Below are 23,976 nucleotides of genomic sequence, written 5' to 3'. Positions count from 1 at the left end.
TGTAGGCTGTTGTTTTGTTTTGATGACTATGTCCTTTGCTTTACAGAGGCTTTTCAGTTTCATAAGGTACCATTTACTGATTGTTGATCTTAGAGCCTGTGCTGTTGGTGTTCTGTTCAGGAAGTTGTCTCCTGTGCCAATGAGCTCAAAGCTCTTCCCAACTTTTTCTTCTATTAGGTTTAGTGAGTGGTTTTATGTTGAGGTCTTTGATCCCTTTGGACTTTAGTTTTGTGCAGGGTGATAAATATAGATCTATTTACATTTTTCTGCATGTAGACATCCAGTTAGACCAGCACCATTTGTTGAAGATGCTGTCTTTTTTCCATTGCATGATTTTGGTTTCTTTATCAAAAATCAAGTATTGATAGGTGTGTAGGTTCATTTCTGGTTCTTCTATTTGATTTCATTGGTCTTCCAGCCTATTTCTCTACCAATACCATGCAGTTTTTCTTACTGTTGCTCTATAGTGCAGCTTGAGATCAGGTATGGAGCTATCTCCAGCAGATCTGTTATTGTATAGGATTGTTTTAGCAGTTGTATTTTTTTTTCCATATGAAATTGAGAATGGTTCTTTCAATGTCTATAAAGAATTGTGTTGGTATTTTGATAGGAATGGCATTGAATCTGTAGATCGCTTTTGGTAGGATGGCCATTTTCACTATGTTAATCCTACTGATCTATGAGCATTGGAGATCTTTCCATTTTCTGCTATCTTCTTCAATTTCTTTCTTCAAAGACTTGAAGTTTTTTTCATACAGGTCTTTCACTTGCTTGATTAGAGTCACACCAAGGTACTTTATGTTATTTGTGGCTACTGTATAGGGTGTTGTTTCCCTAATTTCTTTGTCATCCCTTTTGTCTTTTGTATACAGGAAGGCTACTTTTTTTTCTTTTTTGAGTTAATTTTTTTAATCAATCTGCTTTGTTGAAGGTGTTTATCAGATAAAGGAGTTCTCTGGTAGAATTTTTGGGGTCACTCATGTATACTATCATATCATCTGCAAATAGTGATGATTATAAAATGTTAACCCATGATTAATCTATGTTTATTTGGTTATCTGAGTGTGGGTTTTTTCTTTCTTTTTTTGATTGTAGACATAACTTTCTGACTCACTTATGCATAATTGGTCCTGTTGACTTTCCTGGTGAATTCAAATGGAACCATTATGGACAAACATAACTAACTACTGGACACAGGTGTTCATCTGGATGACATAGGGTTGAAGTCTTTTGTCAAGTGAGAGTGGGAAGGGTCTGTCACACACTGACTTTCCCATATAGTCTTGGTAAATACAAAGGCAATTTATTGACTGTCTACTCCATAGAAGCACTGGAACCCAGTGTTGATCAGGAACCTGATTTCCATAGGCTCCCAGTGTAATAGAGGAGAATACTTTTCACTGACAAGCAGGCTGACTGATGTGGCAAAGCTTGAACCAAGAAGGCAGGAGTGTATGCAAGGACTGTGTGTACCACATGCACATCAGGATAGCACATTGTCTGCATCATTCATGAGGCTGAAGATACATTGAAATTTTGTGCCAACAGCTTACAACAACAATGGATCATTCTAAAATCCACATTCTCCTTCTTTTCCCATAATTTTAATTTGCATCTCAGTGTTTTATCCAAAGTACATGATGTTGGGTAACTTTCCCATCTCTCCTCTAATTTCGCTAATGGTTATGCTGCTAGAATGGTCAAAACAAACAGATTGCATAAAAAATACTTTTTAATATTATTGTTTCAATTAACTCTTTAATCTGGAATAATAATACAGGTGAACTTCCAAATATAAGTGTACCATGCTAAGATAAGTGACTGATCTTGGGTTTATTGGGAAGTTATGTGAAGAATATGCCACGTTCTTCAGATTTATAGTTCTTGGAATGCCATACACATGACAATTGGAATTTTTTTCTTTAATTGTTGCTAGTTTTTAAAAATAAAGATTTATTTATTTTCACTTAACATTCTGATAACAGCCCCCTCCTTCCTCTTCTCCTGGCACTATCCTCCTACTTGTATCCTACCTCTCTTCTTCCCCTTTTCTTCCTCCCCATCTCAGAAATGGAGAGCTCTGTCTCCTGAACCAACCTACTTTGGCATATCAAGTCACATCAAGACTAAGAGTATCCTTTTCCATTGAGGTCAGTCAAGGCAGCCCAGCTAGAAGACAGTGATCCACAAACAGACAATAGAGTCCATGTCAGAGATAGTGTCCCCGCTCCACTTGCAAGGGAAGCTTGAAGACCACATGAAGACCAAGCTGCCCATCAACTACATATGAGTAGAGGGCCTATGTCAAGATCATGTATGTTTTTGGTTGGTAGTTCAGTCTTTGTGAAGTACCACAATCCTCTGTTAGTTGACTCTGTTGGTCTTCTTGTGGAGATTTTGTCCCTTCTGGGTTTCTCTATCCTTTCTCCCATTCTACTAGAAGACTCTCCGAGCTCTGTCTAATATTTGGCAGTCAGCCTTAGCATCTATTTTGATCCACTGATGGGTGGGGCCTCTCAGAGGACAGGGAAGCTAGTCTCCTGTCTGCAAACATAGCAGAGTATCATTAATAGCGTCAGGAGTTGGCTTTCTCCCTTGGGATGGGTCTCAAGTTGGGCTAGTCTTTGGTTGGCCATTCCCTCAATCTCTGCTCCATCTTTATAATTGTACATTTTGAGGCAAGGGTTTGTTGGTAGATTGGTGTCCCCCCTCTTCTAGTGGAAGTCCTGCCAGGCCAGGAGGGGACCATTTCTGTCTCCCTGCTGCTAGAGTCAACCCCATATTCTCTCAGGAGCCTACCCTGTCACAGGTCTCCAGATTGTCTCAGAGATGCCCCCTATAGGTTTCCTTTCTCTCTCCCAGAACTTTTACCTCCCACTCCTGCTGTCTTACTACCTGATCTACACCCTCATTCCCTCTCACACATCCTCTCCCACCCAATTCTCTCCCTTCATCCACTTCCGATGTCTACTCTAGTGTCTTTCTGAGTGAGATTCAAACATTCTCCCTTGAGGCTTCCTTGCTACTTAGCTTCTTTGGGTCTGTGGACTGTAGCATGGTTATCGTCTACCATACAGCTAATATCCACTTATAAGTGAGTACACACATGGTAATGTGTGTCTTTCTGCATCTGGGTTACCTCGCTCACAAAGATCTTTTCTAGTTCAATCCATTTGCCTGCAAATTTCAAGATGTCCTTGTTTTTAATAGTTGAGTAGTATTCCATTGTATAAATGTACCACAATTTCTGTATCCATTCTTCAGTTGAGGGACATCTGGGTAGTTTCCATTTTCTGACTGTTATGAATAAAGCTGTTATAGTTTACATAGTTACATAGTTGAGCAAGTGTCCTTGTGGTATGGTGGAGCACCTATTGTGTATATGCCCAGGAGTGGTATAGCTAGGTCTTGAGATAGATCTATTCTCATTTTTCTGAGATACCACCATATTGATTTCCAAAGTGGTTATACAAGTTTTCATTCCCACCAGGGAGGAGTATTTCCCTTTCTCTATATCCTTGCCAGAATATGCTGCCATTTGAGTTTTTGGTCTTAGCCATTCTGAGGGGTATAAGACAGAATCTCAGAATAATTTTGATTTGCATTCTCTGATTACTAAGAATGTTGAACATTTCTTTAGGTGCTTCTCAGCCATTAGAGTTTCCCTTGTTGAAAATTCTCAGTTTAGCTCTGTATCCCATTTTTAAATTGGATTATTTGGTTTATTTGTATTTAATTTCTTGAGTTCGTAACATATTTTGGATAGTTAGCTCTCTGTCAGATGTAGGGTTAGTAAGGATCCTTTCCCAATTTATAGGCTACCATTTTGTTCTATTGACAGTGTCTTTTGCCTTACAGAAACTTTTCAGTTTCAGAAGGTCCGATTAATTGTTGATATTAGTGCCTGAACTGTTGGTATTCTGTTTAAGAAGTTGTTTCCTGTGCCAATGAGTTCAAGGTTATTCCTCACTTTTTCTTCTATTAGATTTAGTGTGTCTGGTTTTATGTTAAGGTCTTTGATCCCCTTGGACTTTAGTTTTGTGCAGGGTGATAAATATGTATCTATTTGCATTTTTCTACATGTAGATGTCCAATTAGAACAGCACCATTTATTGAAGATGCTTTCTTTTTTTCCCATTGTATGGTTTTTGCTTTTTTTTTTTTTTTTTTTGTCAAATATCATATGTCTGGTAGGTGTGTCCATTTATTTATTTTTTTCCTTTCTTTTTTTAATTTTTTAATTTTTCTTTTTAATTACATTTTGTTAACTCTGTGTCCCAGCTGTATCCCGCTCCCTCATTCCCTCCCCAACCCCACACTCCCTCCCTGGTCTCCTCCCTGCGCCTTTCTAAGTCCACTGATAGGGGAGGACCTCCTCCCCTTTCATCTGACCCTGTTTTATCAGGTATCTTCAGGGCTGGCTGCAAAGTCCTCCTCTGTGGCCTAACAGACTGCTCCTCCCCTGGGGGAGGGGGGTCAAACAGCCTGCCCTTGAGACCCTGTTAGAAATAGTCCGTGTTCCCCTTACTTTGGAAAACTACTTGGTTACTGAGCTGCCACAGGCTACATCTGAGCAGAGGTTCTAGGTTATATCCATAGATGGTCCTTGGTTGAGTGTCAGTCTCAGAAAAGACCCTGTGCCCAGATATATTTGGTCCTTGTAGAGCTCCTATCCTTTCCATATCATACTAACTTCCCTTCTTTCATATGATTCCCTGCACTCTGCCGAGGGTTTGGTTATGAGTCTTAGTGTCTGCTTTGAAACACTGCTAGGTAGAGTCTTTCAGATGCCTTTTGTGGTAGACTCCTGTCATAAGTTCAATGCACATCCCATTTGTCTTTCTAAATGAGGATTAATCACCTTCGCCTGTGTCCACTTTCTTGATTATCTTCTTTAGGTGTGTAGATTTCATTATGTTTATCATATCTTGTAGGTCTATATAAGTGAGTAAATACCAAGTTTGTCTTTCTCCTTCTGGGATACTTCACTCAGAATGATCTTTTCTAGATCCCACCACTTGCCTGCAAATTTCATGATTTCCTCCTTTTTGATTGCTGAGTAGTATTCCATTGTGTAAAAATACCACAATTTCTGTATCCATTCCTCCGTTGATGGACATCTGGGTTGTTTCCAAGTTCTGGCTATTACAAATAAAGCTGCTACGAACATGGTTGAACAAATGTCCTTGTTGTGTAGTTGAGCAAATTTTGGGTATATACCTAGGAGTGGTATAGCTGGGTCTTGAGGTAGCACTACTCCTAGTTGTCTGAGAAAGCGCCAGATTGACTTCCAAAGTGGTTGAACCAGTTTACATTCCCACCAGCAATGGAGGAGGGTTCCCTTTTCTCCACAACCTCTCCAGCATGTGCTATCACTTGAGTTTTTCATCTTGGCCATTCTGATGGGTGTAAGGTGAAATCTCAGGGTCGTTTTGATTTGCATTTCCCTAATGGCTAATGAGGTTGAGCATTTCTTTAAGTGTTTCTCTGCCATTCGATGTTCCTCTTTCGAGAATTCTCTGTTTAGCTCTGTTCCCCATTTTTTAAGTGGATTACTTGGTTTGTTGTTTTTCTGCTTCTTTAGTTCTTTATATATACTGGATATTAGCCCTCTGTCAGATAAAGGGTTGGTGAAGATTCTTTCCCAATCTGTAGGCTGTCTATTTGTTTTGATGACAGTGTCTTTTGCTTTACAGAAGCTTTTCAGTTTCATGAGGTCCCATTTATTGATTGTTGCTCTTAGAGCCTGTGCTGTTAGTGTTCTGTTCAGGAAGTTGTCTCCTGTGCCAATGAGTTCTAGGCTGTTTCCCACTTTTTTTCCCAACTGATTTAGAGTATCTGGTTTTATGTTGAGGTCCTTGATCCACTTGGACTTTAGTTTTGTGCAGGGTGATAAATATGGATCTATTTTCATTTTTCTGCATGTAGACATCCAGTTGGTCCAGCACCATTTGTTGAAGATGCTGTCTTTTTTCCATTGAATGGATTTGGCTTCTTTGTCAAATATTGAGTATTCATAGGTGTGTGGGTTTATTTCTGGGTCTTCTATGCGATTCCATTGATCCTCCTTTCTGTTTCTATGCTAATACCATGCAGTTTTTATTACTGTTGCCCTGTAGTACAGCTTGAGATCGGGAATGGAGATACCTCCAGATGATCTGTTGTTGTACAGGATCGTTTTGGAGATTCTGGGTTTTTTGTTTCTCCATATGAAGCTGAGAATCTTTTTTTCAAGGTCTGTAAAGAATTGAGTTGGTATTTTGATGGGAATTGCATTGAATCTGTAGATTGCTTTTGGCAGGATGGCCATTTTCACAATGTTAATCCTACCAATCCATGAGCACGGGAGATCTTTCCATCTTCTGAGATCTTCTTCAATTTCTTTCTTCAAAGACTTGAAGTTTTTCTCAAACAGGTCTTTCACTTGCTTGGTTAGAGTCACACCAAGGTACTTTATGTTATTAGTGGCTATTGTGAAGGGTGTTGTTTCCCTAATTTCTTTCTCAGCCTTTTTGTCTTTGGTATGCAAGAGGGCTTCTGATTTTTTTGAGTTGATTTTGTATCCTGCCACTTTGCTGAAGGTGTTTATCAGTTGAAGAAGTTCTCTGGTTGAATCTTTGGGGTCGATCATGTATACTGTGTGTCCATTTATATCTGGGTCTTTGATTTGATTATGCCAGTATCATGCAGTTTCTTTATTGCATCTTTGTATGGTTTAGGTATCAGGGTGACTATGACCCCATAGAGTGATTTTAGTAACATTTCTTCTCTTTCCATTTTTGTGGAATGGTTTGATGAATATTGATGTTAGCTTTTCTTTGAAAGTCTGGTAGAATTCTGCTTTAAACCATCTGTCCCTGGGCTTTTTTTTTTTTTTTTTTTTTGGATAGGTGACTTTTAATGACTGCCTGCTTCTATTTCTTTAGGGGTTATAGGACTATTTATATAGCTTACCTGATTTTATTCATTTCATTTAGATTTTCCAATTTTGTATAGTACAGGTTTTTGAAGTAAGACCTAATGATTCTTTGGTTTTCCTCAGTGTGTGTTGTAATGTTCCTGCTTTCTTTTCTGATTTGTTAATTTGGATATTTTCTCTCTGCCTTTTAGTTAGTTTGGGTACGAGTTTGTCTATTTTGTTAATTTTCTCAAAGAACCAGCTCTCAGTTTAATTGATTCTTTGTATTCTTCTCTTTGTTTCTATGTTATTGACTTCAGCCCTGAGTTTGATTATTTCCTGCCATCTACTCCTTTTAGGTGCATTTGCTTCTTTTTGTTCTAGAGCTTTTAGGTGTGCTATTAAGTTGTTAGTATGAAATCTCTCCAATTTCTTTATGAAGGCACTTAGTGCTATGAACTTTCCTTTTAGAACTGCTTTCATACTGTCCCACAAGTTTGGGTATGTTGTGCCTTCATTTTCATTTAATTTTAGAAAGTTTTCAATTTCTTTTAAAAAAATATTTTCCCTTACCCAGTGGTCATTGAGTAGAGAGTTGTTCAATTTTCATGGCTATGTAGGCTTTCTGTTATTTCTGTTGTTGTTGAAATCCAGTTTTTATCCATGGTGAGCTGATAAAATATAAGGTGTTATTTCAATTTTGTTGTATTGGTTGAGGCTTGCTTTGTGGTTGACTATATGTTCAATTTTGGAGAAGGTTCTATGAGGTGCTGAGAAGAAATTATATTCTTTTTTGTTTGGGTGAAAAGTTCTGTAGATACCTGTTAGGTCCATTTGATTCATGACATTTTTTAGTTCATTATTTCTTTGTTTAGTTTTTGTCAGATGACCTATCCATTAGTGAAATTGGGGTGTTGAATTTTTTTCACTATTAATGTGTGGGGATCATTGTGTGATTTAAGGATTAGTAAATGTTTCTTTTACAAAATTGGGTGTCCTTGTAGTTGGAGGATAGAGGTCCATAATTGAGATGTCATCTTGTTGGACTTTTCCATTGTTGACTATTAACTGTTCTTTCTCATCTCTTTTGATTAATTTTGGTTGGAAGTCTATTTTATTAGATATTAGAATGGCTACTCCAGCTTGCTTCTTTGTGAAGTTTGCTTGGAAAAACTTTTTCTAGCCCATTACTCTGAGATGATGTTTATCTTTTTTTCTAAGGTATGTTTCTTACATGCAGTAGAATGATGGGTCCTCTTTACACATCCATTCTGTTAGCCCATGTCTTTTTGTTACGAAATTGAGTCCATTGATGTTGAGAGATATTAATGAGCAATAATTATCAGTTCTTGTTATTTTGATGTTGGTGGTAGTGTGTGTGTGCTTCTCTTCTTTTGCTTTTTGCTGAAGTGGAGTTATTCATTTTCTGTGTTTTCTTAGGTGTACTTAACCTTCTTCAGTTGGAGTTTTCTTTCTAGTGTCTTCTGTAGGGCTGCATTTGTGGATAGATGTTTTTGAAATTTTGTATTGTTATGGAATATTTTGCTGTCTCCATCTATGGGTATAGTAGTCTGGGCTGACAACTATGTCTCTTAGGGTCTGCAAGACCTCTGCCTAAGCCCTTCTGGCTTTTAGAATCTCTGTTGAGACATCAGGTGTAATTCTACAAGGTCTGTGTGTGTATATATATATATATATATATATATATATATATATATATATATATTACTTAACCTTTTTTTCACTTGAAACTTTTAATATCTTTCTTTGTTCTGTATGTTTAGTGTTTTGATTATTATGTGGCAGGAGGATTTTCTTTTCTGTTCCAATCTATTTGGAGTTCTTTAAGATTCTTGTATGTTTAAAGGCATCTCTTCTTTACATTGGCGGAACTTTTCTTCTATGATTTTATTGAAAACATTTTCTGGTCCTTGAAGCTGGGAATCTTCTCTTTTTCATAGTCCTATTAGGTTTATCCTATTTGGTTTTATTTTTTCATAGTATCCCTGATTTCTTGGATATTTAGATATTTATGTAAGGCACTTTTTAGATTTAACATTTTCTTTGACAGATGTATTGATTTCTTCTACTGTATCTTCTATTCCAGAGATTTTCTCTTCTATTTCTTGTAGTCTGTTGGTGATGATTATGTCTCTACTTCCTGTTTTCTTTCCTAAGTTTTCTAGCTCCAGGATTCCCTCATTTTGTGTTTTATTTATTGTTCTATTTTCATTTTCATGTCTTGAACTATTTTATTAATTTCCTTCACCTGTTTGGTTGCATTTTCCTGTATTTCTTTAAGATGTTTAGTCATTTCCTCTTAAAGGCCTCTATCATTTTTATGAGAACAAATTTCATTTTCTTGTGCTTCATCTGTGTTAGAACACTCAGGAATTGCTGTAGGAGGATAGCTTGGTTCTGGTGGTGCCATATTGCCCTGGCTTATGTTGGTTGTGTTCTTATGCTTGCCTTTAGCCATCTTGGCATCCCTGGTGTTGACTGGGTGTTTTTGGTCCTGCAGGACTCCTTAGGTAGGTGCATAGAGCCTTGAGCTGGAGGCTGGATGTTCCAGTAACTCTCCTTAGTAAGGTTGTTAGGTTTGTGGGCCTGAGGCTGGAACTGTGTATCCCTGAGGTCCCTGCAGGCTTCCTTGGAAAGGCAGGTAGAGCTTTGGGCCTGATGCTGGAACTCAGGGGATAGCTGGCAGCTCTTCTTTGCTGGCTGTGTCCCGTGTCCCGGTTGAATCCCCAGGCAGGGGGTTGGTATGTGTGTGTATGTCTAACCTGGATGATCCTGGGGTCTGGTACCACAGGTCTTGTCCAGAAGGTGGGTAGAGCCCTGGGATGGAGGTTGGATATTTCTGATGTCCTCCTCAGTAAGGCGAGTAGGGCTGTGGGCCAGAGGCTGGAGTTATCACCTCAGTGGGTTTTATGAACAGCTTTTCTTGTGCCAGCCACTGGTGACCACTTATAGCCTTTGCCTTTGGTTGCCTGTTTGATAAACGTTATTTCATCCTGCCTAACCACCTGATTCTTTGTGACCTGCTGCTCCAGCCACTCCCCAGTCCAGTCTTGTTTTATACACAGATTGATCCCATTTTCCTGACTTTTCATCAAGTGGGCCTTCTAGTGAAGAGGAATCAAGCCCATCTGTGTGTAGGGAAGACTTGGATGACCTGACAGCCCTTTTTCATGCTGCTTAATCCTTTTTTCAGCTTCTCTTGCTCAGGTCTTTGTGCCATTCCTTGTGGTGTTTGGAGAAGGCCTTCTTGAATCTGTGCCAGTTCTTGTAGAAGCACTTTCTGTAAATATTAGTGGCATAATCTTAAAGGTTCTGAACCTTCATGGTACATGTATATAGCCCACAATGCCCACAGCTACCATGGGTGGTTTCTTCACAATGCTAACAACCTTCATAATTTTCTTTTTGTTGGATACTGAAATACAAACTCCTTACATAATATGGGTCATGCAAGCCTTATAGTCCAAGGAGGCTGTGATATTGCCCGGCTTGGAAAGGCCATCCTTTGGGAGCTCTTTACTTTACCACAATGGTTGCTGCTGTGCTTCTGAGGTAAGATGCTCAAGAACCCATGTCTGGGACATGGAGACTTTTCTGTGAGACATCGTGACACCAGACCCCACTGCTAGAGAATCATCACTTGATCATTCTGCTATTATTACCCGTGTAAGTTGTTTGGAGTTTTGAAATAGTTCCAATGACTCTTTACAGAAAACTCTAAGATATCATAAGCACTTTTAGCAAAATAGTAGGGTACAAATCAGTATACAGCAATCAGTAGTGTTTCCATATGCCAATAATGAATTTACCTAGATAGAAATCAGAAAAAAAACCCCAATCATTCATAATAGCTTAAAGCAACAAAAACAAAAATATCAACCAACCAACCAAACAAAACCAACCAACCAAAAAGCAAAATTCACAGTCTAATAAATTGGATCCAAACAAGTTTGGATGAAATAAAAAAATTTCAAAATAATATCATTTTTCAAAGCTGTGAAGAGGAAAAACAAACACCTGAAAGGGTGTGATATTCATTAATCAAACTGACCCCATTATTTAAGCTCTCATGAACACACATACAAAATCTAGGTCCAAATGGTTTTAACCAATGAATTCTTCCAAACTTATTTTCTTCTAAGGAGGAAAATATCAAAGAATATAAACCATCCTTTCTAAAGAATAAGCCACACTTTCTAATTACATGTATATAGTCAGCAAAATATTGATTCAAAGGGTTGAAGAGATAGTTCAGCTATTAAGAGCACGTACTGTTCTTGCTGAGGACATGAGTTTGGTTCTCAGCATGTTGAATGATTCGTAACTTCTTGTAACTTCAGTTCTTAACTACCTTGCTTCCTCTCTGGCCTCAGAAGGTACCCGCAAATATGTGGAATATGCCTTCCCAAATACACACACATACATATAAAAAGATAAAAGAAAACAGAATTATATATTTTTGATGTTTTATTTCTTTGTAAAAGTTTTTATGATACATTCTATATATATATATTTCCATCTTATCCCTTATTTTTCCTCCTCTCTTTCCTCTCAGACCTGGTGACAATGAATTTCTTTTACAACACAAATGTAAATGTGGGGGACGAACAAGGAATATATTCAAAGACCACCTCTGAGAAGCCCAGCTTCTGTCCAAAATAGTACATGAGATCTTTACAACCAATTGTGGCAATCACAAAGCCCTTCTGTGGCATATATTATACAGGATACCTGTCTTCTCTACACTAGACAGTGGACAGAGCCAATGGACTGCAGTCTGTGCAAAGAGTTCTAGTCAGACTTGAGCCTCTGGTCAGACATACTCTGGTTCAAAGCCCTATCTTTAACAAGGTGCCTCTAAAGGGGCGTTCCCTTAATTGAGACCTTCTGTAGAGATGTGAGGAAGAAACCAAAAGACATATACTTTTTTTTTTAAACTCAGTACTTAGTACTTTTTTACCCCAGTGCTCTCCCTACTACTCTTCCTGTTGATTGGATCCTTCTGTATTGCAGGAACATTTTGTTGGGGGATCCCTTTGGCAGAGAAATGACCCCCATGTCTGTGCTTATTACCTGATCCTAGACTGGTGTTGCTCCACCATAGAAAATGGAGCAGAAGAGACGACATTTTCTGTCTTAGCTTCTTGCTCCATTTTTTTGCCATCTGTGACTAATGGCTTGCTTGTAACTTTTATTTGGACTTGCTGTCTTAATCAGCTGCCCTGACATCTGACAACTCAACCCTTTCCAGCTTAGATTGGTGCCTAGCAACTACACCAATCATCTTGGAATTGTAAAGAATTTTTTTCAGGCAGGCAATCTGAGCTCATGCCCTGGCAGCTGAAGAGGAAGAGGCTGAACACAGTATCATTTAGTAGAGATTGACCACATTCATTTTGCTCCTGTGGTGCAAATATCAAATTTTCCTCCAGAGGATTTTTTCCCTCTCAAATAAAAATATCTTCGAAACCTTTTTGAATGCAGGCAAAGAATTAAGAATTTTCATTAACTTCTCTTTCCCCAAGGACTGGGGAAATGTATTTTTCTTTTTTTACTCTGCCTATTGATTTAGAGTTTTACTTTTATGGAAAAACATCCTAGTTTTATAAATAAAAGTCAGGTGAAAGTAATTTGAGAACAAAAAGTACTATATTATATTTCTGTTGCTGTGATAAAATACCTTCACCAAAAGTGACTAAAGGAAGAAAGGGTTTATTTTAGGTTCCAGAGGGAAAGAGTCTATGACAATAGGGAAGGGCATTACAGCTGGATCAGGGAGTTGGATCATCATACTTTCATCCAAAGGAAGGGCAGGAAGAATAGAGAAAAGAGAAAAGAGTGGGCGGGGGGGAGGAGGGCAGGGAGAGAGCAAAGTATCCCAGTGGCGTGCTCCTCCAGACTCAACCTCCTTAATGTTTCATAGCCCCCCAAAGAGTACTACAAACTGAGGACTAAGTCTTCACATATGTGAGCTTGTGAGGGAACACTTTCATTCAAACCATAACAAGGCACTGGTATTAAGGAAGGACATATTGATTTGTTCCTAATGCCAATAATCTCCTTTTTTGGTGTTTTGGTATTTATACAGGGCCTGATGATCTTAGACTTTCAAGGTATGTATATCTACTATGGTGTGAGTTTGATATGTCCACCAAAATGCTTTTGTATTATGTGCTTGGTCCTAATCCACTGGAACTATTGGGAGGTTGACACAGGGGCTACATAAATGGAAAGCCATCCCCTTCCCCTTTTTCCTTGGTACCTGGTCATGAAGTGAATATACTTCCTGTGAAACATGCTTCTGTCATGATGTGTTTGTCATTGTAGACCCAGAATACTGGGGCCATAAGGTAATCCACTGAAACTTCTAAAACTGTGAGCCAAGAAGCCGAAGAGATGTATCCGTGGTTAAGAGCTCTGGCTGCTCTTCCAGAGGACCTGGATTTGACTCCCAGCACCCACATGGTGGCTCACAACCATGCATAGAAGATTTGATGCCCCCTTCTGGCCTCTGTAGACACCAGGCATATATATGCACAGATACACATGTAGGCAAAACAGTCCACATATAAAATTAAAATTAAAAAATGAGTCAAAATTAACTATTATTTTTAGACATGAAAGTGTTTATTTACAATGACAAAAGAAATCTCAGCAAGTCACAAAATTAAGTAATTGTCTAATACAGACATCAGATACTTGAGATAGCTCTACTAATAGATACATTGACATACCTCTATAATTCTTTTGGCTTATATTTCCAGTTGTATAGTCTTTGAGCATCTTAAAGGATAGTGATTTTGTAGTATCTTCTGTAATGGAAGTTTTGTTTTTTTAAAAACTCAATTATGGTATGTAAAAATGTTTTTGTTTTAATCCCTACTGTAGGATTTTTAGTTTGGGCTATAGTTTGTCAACAGCTGATAACTGCCTCCTTCGGGACATGTAACTGTCAGGGACTGGTAACAGCCTGCCTCATGCAGCATTGGAGATGGGCGTGGCCTAGGACTCTGAGGGATATAAATGTGAGAGTACACAAGAGAGTGTGAGCAGTTTGGAGAGACCAGAGACTGAAGGTGAGAGAAATGTTTTCATGCAGTGGCTTGGAGGAGACTGCTTGCTGCATTTAATGTTGAGGAAGATTGGTATAGCCCCCAAAGAAACCATCAACCCTAAATAGCCAGGAGAAATAAAAGGGTCTGTGCCCCTTCTCTCCATTAATCTTCTCTCCTTACATAGGGTTAAAGGGTCGGTGGAAAGGAGGTAGAGGCCAAATAAAATAGAGTTTAAAAGCGAGCACAACAATCTTCTGGCTGAAAATAAAAAGTCAATTCAGTCTCTCCTTTTTACCAGAATTGGAAGCTTCTTTGTAAACCTTTTGTTTTTATAAAAGGTGATTAAGCTCAGGAATTTCTTACAGTAACGGAAAGCTCACTAGTATAGTCCCTAAGTAGGTTCTTAGTAGCATCGTATTTTCGAAGGATATTTTATCACACACATTGTGAACACTGAGATTGTGTTATTTACTGGAAAAACCTGTTTTGAGTCTTGGTGTGGCTCAGACTTTGCACACACCTTTAATCCAAGAGCATTCTGCTTGAATATTGTACATGGGAATAAATAAAGTCAACCATAGGTCAAGAGGCAGAACAAGCAACAAGTCAACAAGAAGTAAACACAGGATTATGAAGAAAAGAAAAACATAGCAAGGGAAGAGGATGTCAGGAGGATGGATAGAAAGATGCACAGGAAGTAGAAATGAGAAACATTCACTTTGAAGGAAGTTGTTTGAGATGGCTTGGGAGAGGGGGATTCCTATGGAATGTCAGCTGAGGAAGGTCAGGTCAGCTGGGTGCTTTCTATGCCTCTCTGATCTCATAGGCTTTCCCCCCAGTATGTGGCTCCTGAGTCTTTATTGGTAAAATTGAACGATTGAGATTTTGTTAAAAATAACATTTGATGCCCAACATGGAGTGCCAGATCTAAAAGTTAATTTTACGTCATATGCATTTTTTTTGTCACCTTTTATTTTGTTTTGCCCTTGCTTTATTGTCAACACAGAATCTCAGAAAGGAGTCTCAGTGAAAAGGGATCTGGTTTGCTTATTATTTAGAATTTCACATCATAGGATTTTTCAGATATCAACGGAACATGGAATTCCTCTTTGCCACTCAGTCCTGCAGCTTAACCTTGCTTAGTCTTTGTATCTTTTTCTTATTGAACTGAAGTGTTTCTGATTCTCCTTGTTTATGCAGCTGCCCTGGGAAGGAGCTCAGGAAGCATTAAGATGACAAGTTGTGGAAAATAATAACACCGATTCCCTCAGTGAAAAGGCTAAATAAATGAAGAGCAGTAGAGTAGAATGGAGATCTTTCTTAGTTGGAATTTGTAATGTGACCAGCACTGCATATCATTTCTTTGCTTTTCTCCCTCCTCTTCTACATTTAGAGTCTCAGTTGGGCCACCTTTAACTTTGAAGTTGTCTTTACGGAATTTTTGTTTCAAAAATCTTTCAAAAAGTTCCTTTTAATTTCCTTTGTTTGTTTTTCCACCTGAACCATCAACAGAGGAAAAGAGGTGGAAATTCTGGGCAGACAGGATTTGTGGCCATTACTGGCTGTATTTCTCCTTAGTGTGGTCTGTGTCCACAGAGTGCTACACAGAGTTGCTTAAAAGTACACTGACGGAATTCGTTATACATGTATGGTGTTTTTCCTTAGCAAGTTACCGGAAGCCTTAAAGCTGAAATACAGCGTACTGTAATAAATGACAGCCTGTTTTGAGGATAAGCTCACATGTAGCATGGTTGGTTCTACCGTCTAAGTTCTGGAATTACAGACATTAGCCACCATGTTTGCTTTCAGACACAGATTTTTTTTTCTTTTTTTAAAATTCTTTAAAATTTTTTTAATTATAATTTATTTACTTTGTATCCCAGCTATAGTTCCCTCCGTCATCCTCTCCCAATCCCACCCTCCCTTTCTCTTCTCCTCCCTTGCCCCTCCCCCAGTCCACTGATAGGAGAGGTCCTCCTCCCCTTCCATCTGATCCTAGTTTATCAGTTCTCATCAGGACTGGCTGCATTGTCTTCCTCTGTGGACTGGTAAGGCTGCTCCCCCCTCAGGGGGAGGTGATCAAAGAGCAGGCTACTGAGTTCATGTCAGAGACAGTCTCTGTTACCCTTACTAGGGACCCACTTGGACACTATGCTGCCATGGGCTACATCTGTACAGCGGTTCTAGATTATCTCCATGCACAGTCCTTTGTTGGAGAATCAGTCTCAGAAAAGAACCCAGTACCCAGATTTCTTAGTTCTGTTGCTCTTCCTATGGATTTCCTGTCCCCTCCAGGTCTTTCTATCTCCCCCTTCTTTCATAAGATTCCCTGCACTCTGCCCAAAGTTTGGCTATGAGTCTCAGCATCTGCTTTGATACCCGCTAGGTAGAGTCTTTCAGAGAACCTCTCTGGTAGGCTCCTGTCCAGTTCCCTATTTTCTCCATATTCCAAGGACTATCACGTTTGCCTTTTTGAATGAAGATTGATCATCTTACCCAGGGTCCTCCTTCTTGATTAGTTTCTTTAGGTGTACAGATTTTAGTATGTATGTTTGTCCTATATTGTATGTCTAATATCCACTTCTAAGTGAGTATATACCCCGTGTGTTTTTCTGCTTCTGGGATACCTCACTCAGCATGAACTTTTCTAGTTCCCACCATTTGTCTGCAAATTTCATGATTTTCGTGTTCTTAATTGCTGGGTAGTATTCCACTGTGTAAGTGTACACAATTTCTTTATCCATCTCTTAGCTGAGGGACATCTGTTTTTTATTTTTTTCCATATTCTGACTATTATGAATAGAGCTGCTACGAACATGGTTGAGGAAATGTCCTTGTATACTTGAGCATCTTTTGCATATATGCCTGGGAGTGGTATAGCTGGATCTTGAGGATTCACTATTCCTAATTGTCTGAGGGTGTGCCAGATTGATTTCCAAAGTGGTGTACAAGTTTACATTCCCACCAGCAATGGGGAGGGTTCCCTTTTTTCCACATCCTCTCCAGCATGTATTGTCACTTGAGTTTTTGATCTTAGCCATTCTAATGGGTGTTAAATGAAATCTCAGGGTTGTCTTAATTTGCACTTCCCTGATGACTAAGAACATTTAGCATTTCTTTAAGTGTTTCTCTGCCATTTGATATTCCTCTATTGAGAATTCTGTTTAGCTCTGTACCCCATTGTTTAATTGGATTACTTGATTTGTTGGTGTTTAACTTCTTGAGTTCTTTATATATTCTGGATATTAGCCCTCTGTCAAATATAGGGTTGGTGAAAATCCTTTCCCAGTCTGTAGGCTATTGTTCTGTTCTGATAACAGTGTCCTTTGCTTTACAGAAGCTTTTCAGTTTCATGAGGTCCTATTTGTTGATTGTTGGTCTTAGAGGTTGTGCTGTTGATGTTCTGTTCAGGAAGTTGTTTTCTGTGCCAATGAATTCAAGGCTCTTCCCTACTTTTTCTTCTAACAGATTTAGTGCAGACACAGATTTTTAAAAGAGACTATTTCAATTAATTTTTATGTTAACATTTATTTATCTGTGTTTCATCTATCACCTATCATCTATCTATCTATCTATCTATCTATCTATCTATCTATCTATCTATCTATCTATCCCATCTATCATTTATAATTTCTGTATAGTGTAGAACCCAAACTTCTAAGCAAAAACGTCACCATCTTCATCAAATCTGGTGTTATTGTTTGCAAGAGTTTATCACAGGCTTGTGGAGTGTTGACATTTTCTCAGAAAAGCGAGGGGTAGGAATGGTTATTGAACCTGAGATTCCACCCACTCCTTCCAGCAATTTGCATGCAACATCTGTCTATGTATCTAGTTCTACTTGAGCTCTGGAAGGGCTAATTAGTTTGGGGAAAGTTAATTGAAGGGAGTCCCATCTGTTTATATGACTATAGGGCAATAATTATTTACACTGTGTGAAGACTTTCTAGTGAGGCTGCTTTGGGGTCACCCAAGATTCTGACAATACTCCCTGACCCGTGTTCTGTAAGTAAGTCCAATCAATTCACTGGTTCTCCAGGATGAATTTTGGTGTAATCACACTTTGGTTTGTCATTGAGACCTTGGAAGGATGGAGTGGATGCTATTTACATTTCCCCTGGGGAGAAATTCTAGAAAGGCTATTTATATATTTACCTCCCTATCTGTCCCCTATCTATTTTTCAACTATTGATCCTTCATGTAAAGATAAATAGAATAAGAAATAAATCAAGATATAGAACTTTTCCAATATAGTGGAAGACTTTCCCATGTCTCCTTCAATCAGAACCTCAAGATGTCCATGATTTGAGTTTCTGTCTGCTCAGAACAGTTCCCTAAAGTATATATTGTTTTGCTACATTTGCTTATTATGTTTGAGATCAATTAAAGTTGTCCTCCAGTATATTTTCCTCTCTCAGTACTTAATTACACCAAAAGAATCACCTGGGTTGTATATTACTATCTTTTGGCACACCATTTATCTACCCATCCACCAAGCCAGTTTTTATGGGTTCTAAAATAAGTTGTAGGCATTGATACCCTTATCCTAGTTTTCTTGTATGTGCGTGTTTCCTTTACTGTAGTTTTGATTTCTGAAAAGTGTGTAACTGTATTAAGAAAAATCTGGTTTTCCTGAGCCACAAAGTGAAAAAAAAAAAAAACAACAAACAAATAAACACAAACAAAAACTCAATGAAATGTTGGTGATTGCCTTAGGACTCCTGGTCCTGACATTACAGTTTGGGCTTTAACATTCTATCTATTGAAATAGAAGATTAGGGAGGAAGCAGTCTCTTTTTGTAGCTTGTTATTCTTTGTGCGTGTGTGTGTATGTGTGTGTGTGTGTGTGTGCGTGTGCGTGTGCATGTGCATGTGTTATTGTTGTTGTTATTGTCGTAGATCTTCCAAGGAGGCAGTGGGAGAGCTTCGTAATTCCTACCTGAAGAGGATAAGGTTTAACCACATGGGGATGGAGAAATGGGGTCTGAGTTCTAGGGTCTTATTTCTGGAAGGAGAGACCAGGAAGCTGCTGCCTTCATTTCCCCCTCAAGCACTCGGTGGCTACTGGCTTTTTATTGGTAGCAAACTGCTGAAAGTCTCAGTTGTCTAGTCAAGCATCAGGGAGGGCATGCAGAATAGGAATGGGACTGTTTTTCTTAGATTTTTATTTTTAAAATGTGTAGGGAAGGTTGAGAAATTCAGTCTCAAGGGAGGAGGACATACAGTGTGTTTCTGAGATGAAGGAAGGGAGTGAAAAGGACACTGAGGCCTGCTAGTATCCATTCATCTCAATACCCTTTGGGAAACTTGAAAACCTCCTGTAAGAGTCTGATCTGCTTAGCTCATGTGGGTTGGAACACTGGCATTTGTTAAAATTCTCCAGGTGTTTGAAACCTGTGGCTGACATAAAAAGAGTTTATTTACACTATTGGAATGTACCTTTGCAAACAGTTTTGAGTTAAGATGTGATGGTCAATGCACAAATCTCTGCTCACCTGTGCACAATTAAACACAAAGAAAAAAAATACTGAGTTTCAAATTACCACCCAAAGAGGAAACTCTCCATAAGTATTCTAGACTTAGAAGAATTGTTTCTATAAATGGAGTGCTTTTCTAATTGATGTTACTAAACAACTGATTTGATTTTTTCTTGGGGGGTGGTTTCAAGACATGAATTTTCTGTGTAGCTCTGGTTGTCCTGGAACTTATTATATAGACCAGGCTGGCCTTGAACTCAAAGAGATCTGACTGCCTCTGCCTTTCAAGTCCTGAGATTAAAGGCGTGTGCCACAGTGCTCTGCCTGAAATTTCTTTATCTTGTGGATTGAGATGATTTTACACAGACTCCTTGTGGACAGGTTATACAGAACTCTGCAACAAATAAAAAAGCCGTGTTCTTGCATTTAGGTGAGCTGCTGTCTGTAGTAGTACAATGTGAGATAGAAATTTTGTATAGAAGAGAGTTGATAGATGTCTACTGCCTCTTTTGAGAGCTTTTAGCCTAGTGCAACTGTCGTCAGCTACCTGGTCACCTGAGGGTCCTTTGAAATAAATTCTATTAAAAATAGCATTTTTTTACATTTGCATTTAAATCCCCAGATTGGTTGTAAGCCTGTATCATGAACCAGGTTACCTTGAGTCATGCTTATATAACAAAGATTTGAGCTTTCACACCTAATAGAAGACAGTTGTATAGTGAACTCTCTCTTCTGTACCTTACCACATAGGAAAGTGCAAGAGCAAGGAAAAATGACATATGAGGACTGGCAACAAAAGTGAAAAGGTAAACTAAGAAGACAAGACCAATGAGTACCAGTTAGAGTGAAACTAGTTTTGACTCTTCACAATAGTTATTGCTATTATTTAGTTATGTTTGATATGTGCCATTGTTTAGTCCCTTTCCTGAATTCTCACTGTAAATTCATGAGATGGGTATTTCATTCTATAGACGGGGGAGAAGACTGAGGCTTTGAACAACATCTGCTAATATACCACATTGTTAGAGCTGAGACTCTATCTTGGGCTATTTTATCCCACTTGAAATTCCAGCCACCACATTCCAGGCAAGCCCTCTGCCACCTTCTGTTAATTGCCTGGATATATAACAGACTCATTGTTCTTTATACAGACTTGGCAAGCAGGTGGCTCCTGGTACCGTAATGCTAAGAACTGTCTGAATTGCAAAGTCAAAGCTGCATGGACATTGATGCCGGCAGGGGAAGATCATGGCTTCAGAAGATGTGGCTTCCATTTCTAGCTCCAGGGTCTCCTAGTGGCACATCTCTGTCTTTTTCCTATGAAAAAGAAATCTGAGAAAAAAAAATCTGCCTTTTATCATTATAGTAGATGTTAGCAGTAATGCTCATAAAGTGCTTGCCATCTCAGACACCATCATTATCATCATCCACTCATCCATATTAGTTTGATGTGGTCCTCAGCAGGTGGCCAGATGAGAATCATAGGACTCTGGTTGTAATAATTTGGTGCATTAGTGAGGAAGAAAGAATTTGTCTTGACTAAAATGAGTGAAGTTGAACTGAATTTTTATATACGTAGATAAATATTTAAATTTGTACTAGGTTGGGAAAACCAAAAGAACAATCTGCCTCCTTAAAAAGAAAGTATTCTTGTTTTGCCAAGGGAAGACTATGCTATTTTTCATTATCTGTAGCTAGAAGTCTTATCATCTCAGAAAGAACCCACTGGTTTACAAAGTTTGTGCTTTAAAATTGCTTTTTGAGTTAGGAACCTTGTTTATAAGATCAATTATTTTGATCATAATATGAAAAACAAAAAATCTCTTGTTTTCCTTAGTTTAGATTCTAGACACTTGACACCTTGCTTAAAAATCTGTATACCCAGAAAGATAAATGATATGTGTTTCACTTATGTGAGAGGTTACATAGAACAGAGTAGATTAGTGGTTCCCAGACCTTGGAAAGAGTGCTGGGAGGGGAGGAGAGAGCATGGTGACAGGTTACAGGGGTGCAGTTGGAAAAGAGGGATAACTTTACTTTTTTTTTCCATAAGGTTTCTCTGTGTAGCCCTGACTGCCTTGGAACTGACTTTGTAGACCAGGCTGGCCTCAAATTCACAGAGATCTGCCTGTCTCTGCCCCCCGAGTGCTGGGATTACAGGAGTACACCACCACTGCCCAACTGAGGGATAACTTTAGATGTTCTATTGCATAGAAAAACCATGGTTGACAATCGTATACTTTAAAACTAGCCAGTAGAGAGGATTTTTATTGTTCCCAACACCAAGATATGATAAATATGAGGTTACAGGCCAGTTGCATTGAATACATGTATAATAATATCACACTATATTTTATAAACATGTGCAATTTATATGTGTCGGTTAAAAATAAAATATATTAAAAGGAAACAGGACAAAATTTTCTGCACACAGACAGAGGCTAGCCTATTGATAGTTGTAAATGAAGAGTTGCCCAATTATCCCAGGGAAAAGAGGTTACTTAAAGGACAGTTAGAATATTTTATATCACTGTACTTTAGAACTTTAATGTGACTTTTAAATAATAAGGTTAGAATGAGTTAGATTTTTTTTTCATACTCCATGCCTACAAAATTCTGAAATTGCTGCTCATCCTTTGGCCTAGAGTGATATATTTCTTTCAAGGATTTTTTTTTTTCTGTTGAGGATTCACAATTATAGAGAAAAAAATCATTCAAGAAGCTTTTAAATAAAAGAAAGTACTTTCCTGGGTTTTCTAAAAGAGATTAGAAGCTCAACTTGCCTGCTTTAGAAGGTATTAGTTAAAGCTTTCTTGACAAAAATAAAGCTTCTTGTGAAATAGAAATAGAGGTAAGTTAGGGTAGAGAGCAGGAATCACAAAGCTGGATGAGCAGTGGAAGACAGATAAAAATGAGAATGTTTTCAAGAAAAAGAGACAAGTAGATGATGGGAACAGGGTTGTGTATGTGTCTATGTATGTACATGTATGTGAGACTTGATAACTGTTGAATTATACTGTAAAGAGCATATTAGGCTGGGTAGCAACTGTGCTCACAGCCGAGATAACCAATGCTAATATCTCCAGACCTGTAATTTATGGCCCTTCCCTCCATGTTAGCACTGAAGAATTTGTAAGCCACTCAAAAGACAAATAAGACACCATACCAACATGAAATTGCTTCCTGAGCACAGATGCAGTGTGACCAGCTCCCCATGTTCCTGTTGTCTACTTTTACACTCACCATGGATTGCATGCCCTAGGCCTATCTGACAAAAACAAACAAACAAACAAACAACAAAACAAAAACCCCAAAACCAAAAACCAAACCAAAACAACAACAACAAAAAACCTCATACTCTTAAGTGGCTTCATGTCAGGTCTTTGGTCAAAGCAATAAGGAAGGTAATGAATATGTCTCGCATCTATCTTCCCCTCTGTTTTCTTGGTCTCACTGCCTCCACTGTTCAAGAGATGTAGGTGGGCCTTGTCTTCTATCAAGCTCTGCTGGCCTGGTGGGGGTTTAGGAGGGTAGTGGTTTGAGTGAGAATGGACCCCACAGGCTCAAAGATTCTCATGCTTAGTCTCCAGTTGAAGAAATGTTTGGAAAGGATTAGGAGATGTAGCCTTAATGGAAGAAGTGAGTCCTTGTTGGGGAGGATGTATCACTGGGAATGGGCTCTGAGGTTTCAAAAGCCCACACTAGGTCCAGTGATGCTTTCTCGCTGCTTGCTGTGGTCAACTTGCTGAAATTGTGAGCAAGCCCTCATTAAATGCTTTCTTTAGTAAGAGTTGCCTTGGTCATGGTCTCTCTTCACAGCAACAGTCCAAAGCTAAGACTGAGTGGGTGGGGGCAGTGTGACCAGAGGAAGGAGGAAGGAAGAAGGAAGGAAGGAGGGAATAACAATATAAGGATGTTCATTCCTTTTGGAAACTGGCTTTCTCTAAGAGCCTGTTTAGTTCTTCTCTATCAGAGAGTTGATTTTTCTCTTCTACACTTAAATTAAGCATTGATATTTAAATAATAGTTACCATTGTTTAAACAATAATTAAGATCTTAAAAAATTTCCTTAGCATCCATGTGGAAAGACTGTAAGAGATTGATGTGATGACTCGGAGAACTAGCGTCTCCCAGACACAACAGGAAGGATACGCTTAGGAAATCACAAGTACTATGGCAACATGCACAGGGTGTACAAGGTTCAAACCAGATGGGGTCTGTTTTAGTCAGGATTCTCTAAGGCTGTGCTGTATCAAAGCTATAATGCTTTAATACAGTTCCTCATTTTGTGGTAACCATCAACCATAAAATTATTTTGTTGTAACTTCATGACTTTAAATTTGCTACTGTCATGAACTGTAATGTAAATATCTGTTGATACCCCCAAAGAGGCTGCAACTTACAGGTTGAGATCAACTGCTCTAGAGTATCATAATTTATGGAATGAATCTATCATCTGCCTGCCTATCTATCTATCTATCTATCTATCTATCTATCTATCTATCTATCTATCTATCTATCTATC

Source organism: Psammomys obesus, unplaced genomic scaffold (genome assembly GCF_907164565.1).
Source record: "Psammomys obesus unplaced genomic scaffold, mPsaObe1.curated_primary_1811, whole genome shotgun sequence".
NCBI classification, from domain to species: Eukaryota; Metazoa; Chordata; class Mammalia; order Rodentia; family Muridae; genus Psammomys; species Psammomys obesus.
Note: the sequence above shows the minus strand (reverse complement) of the source record.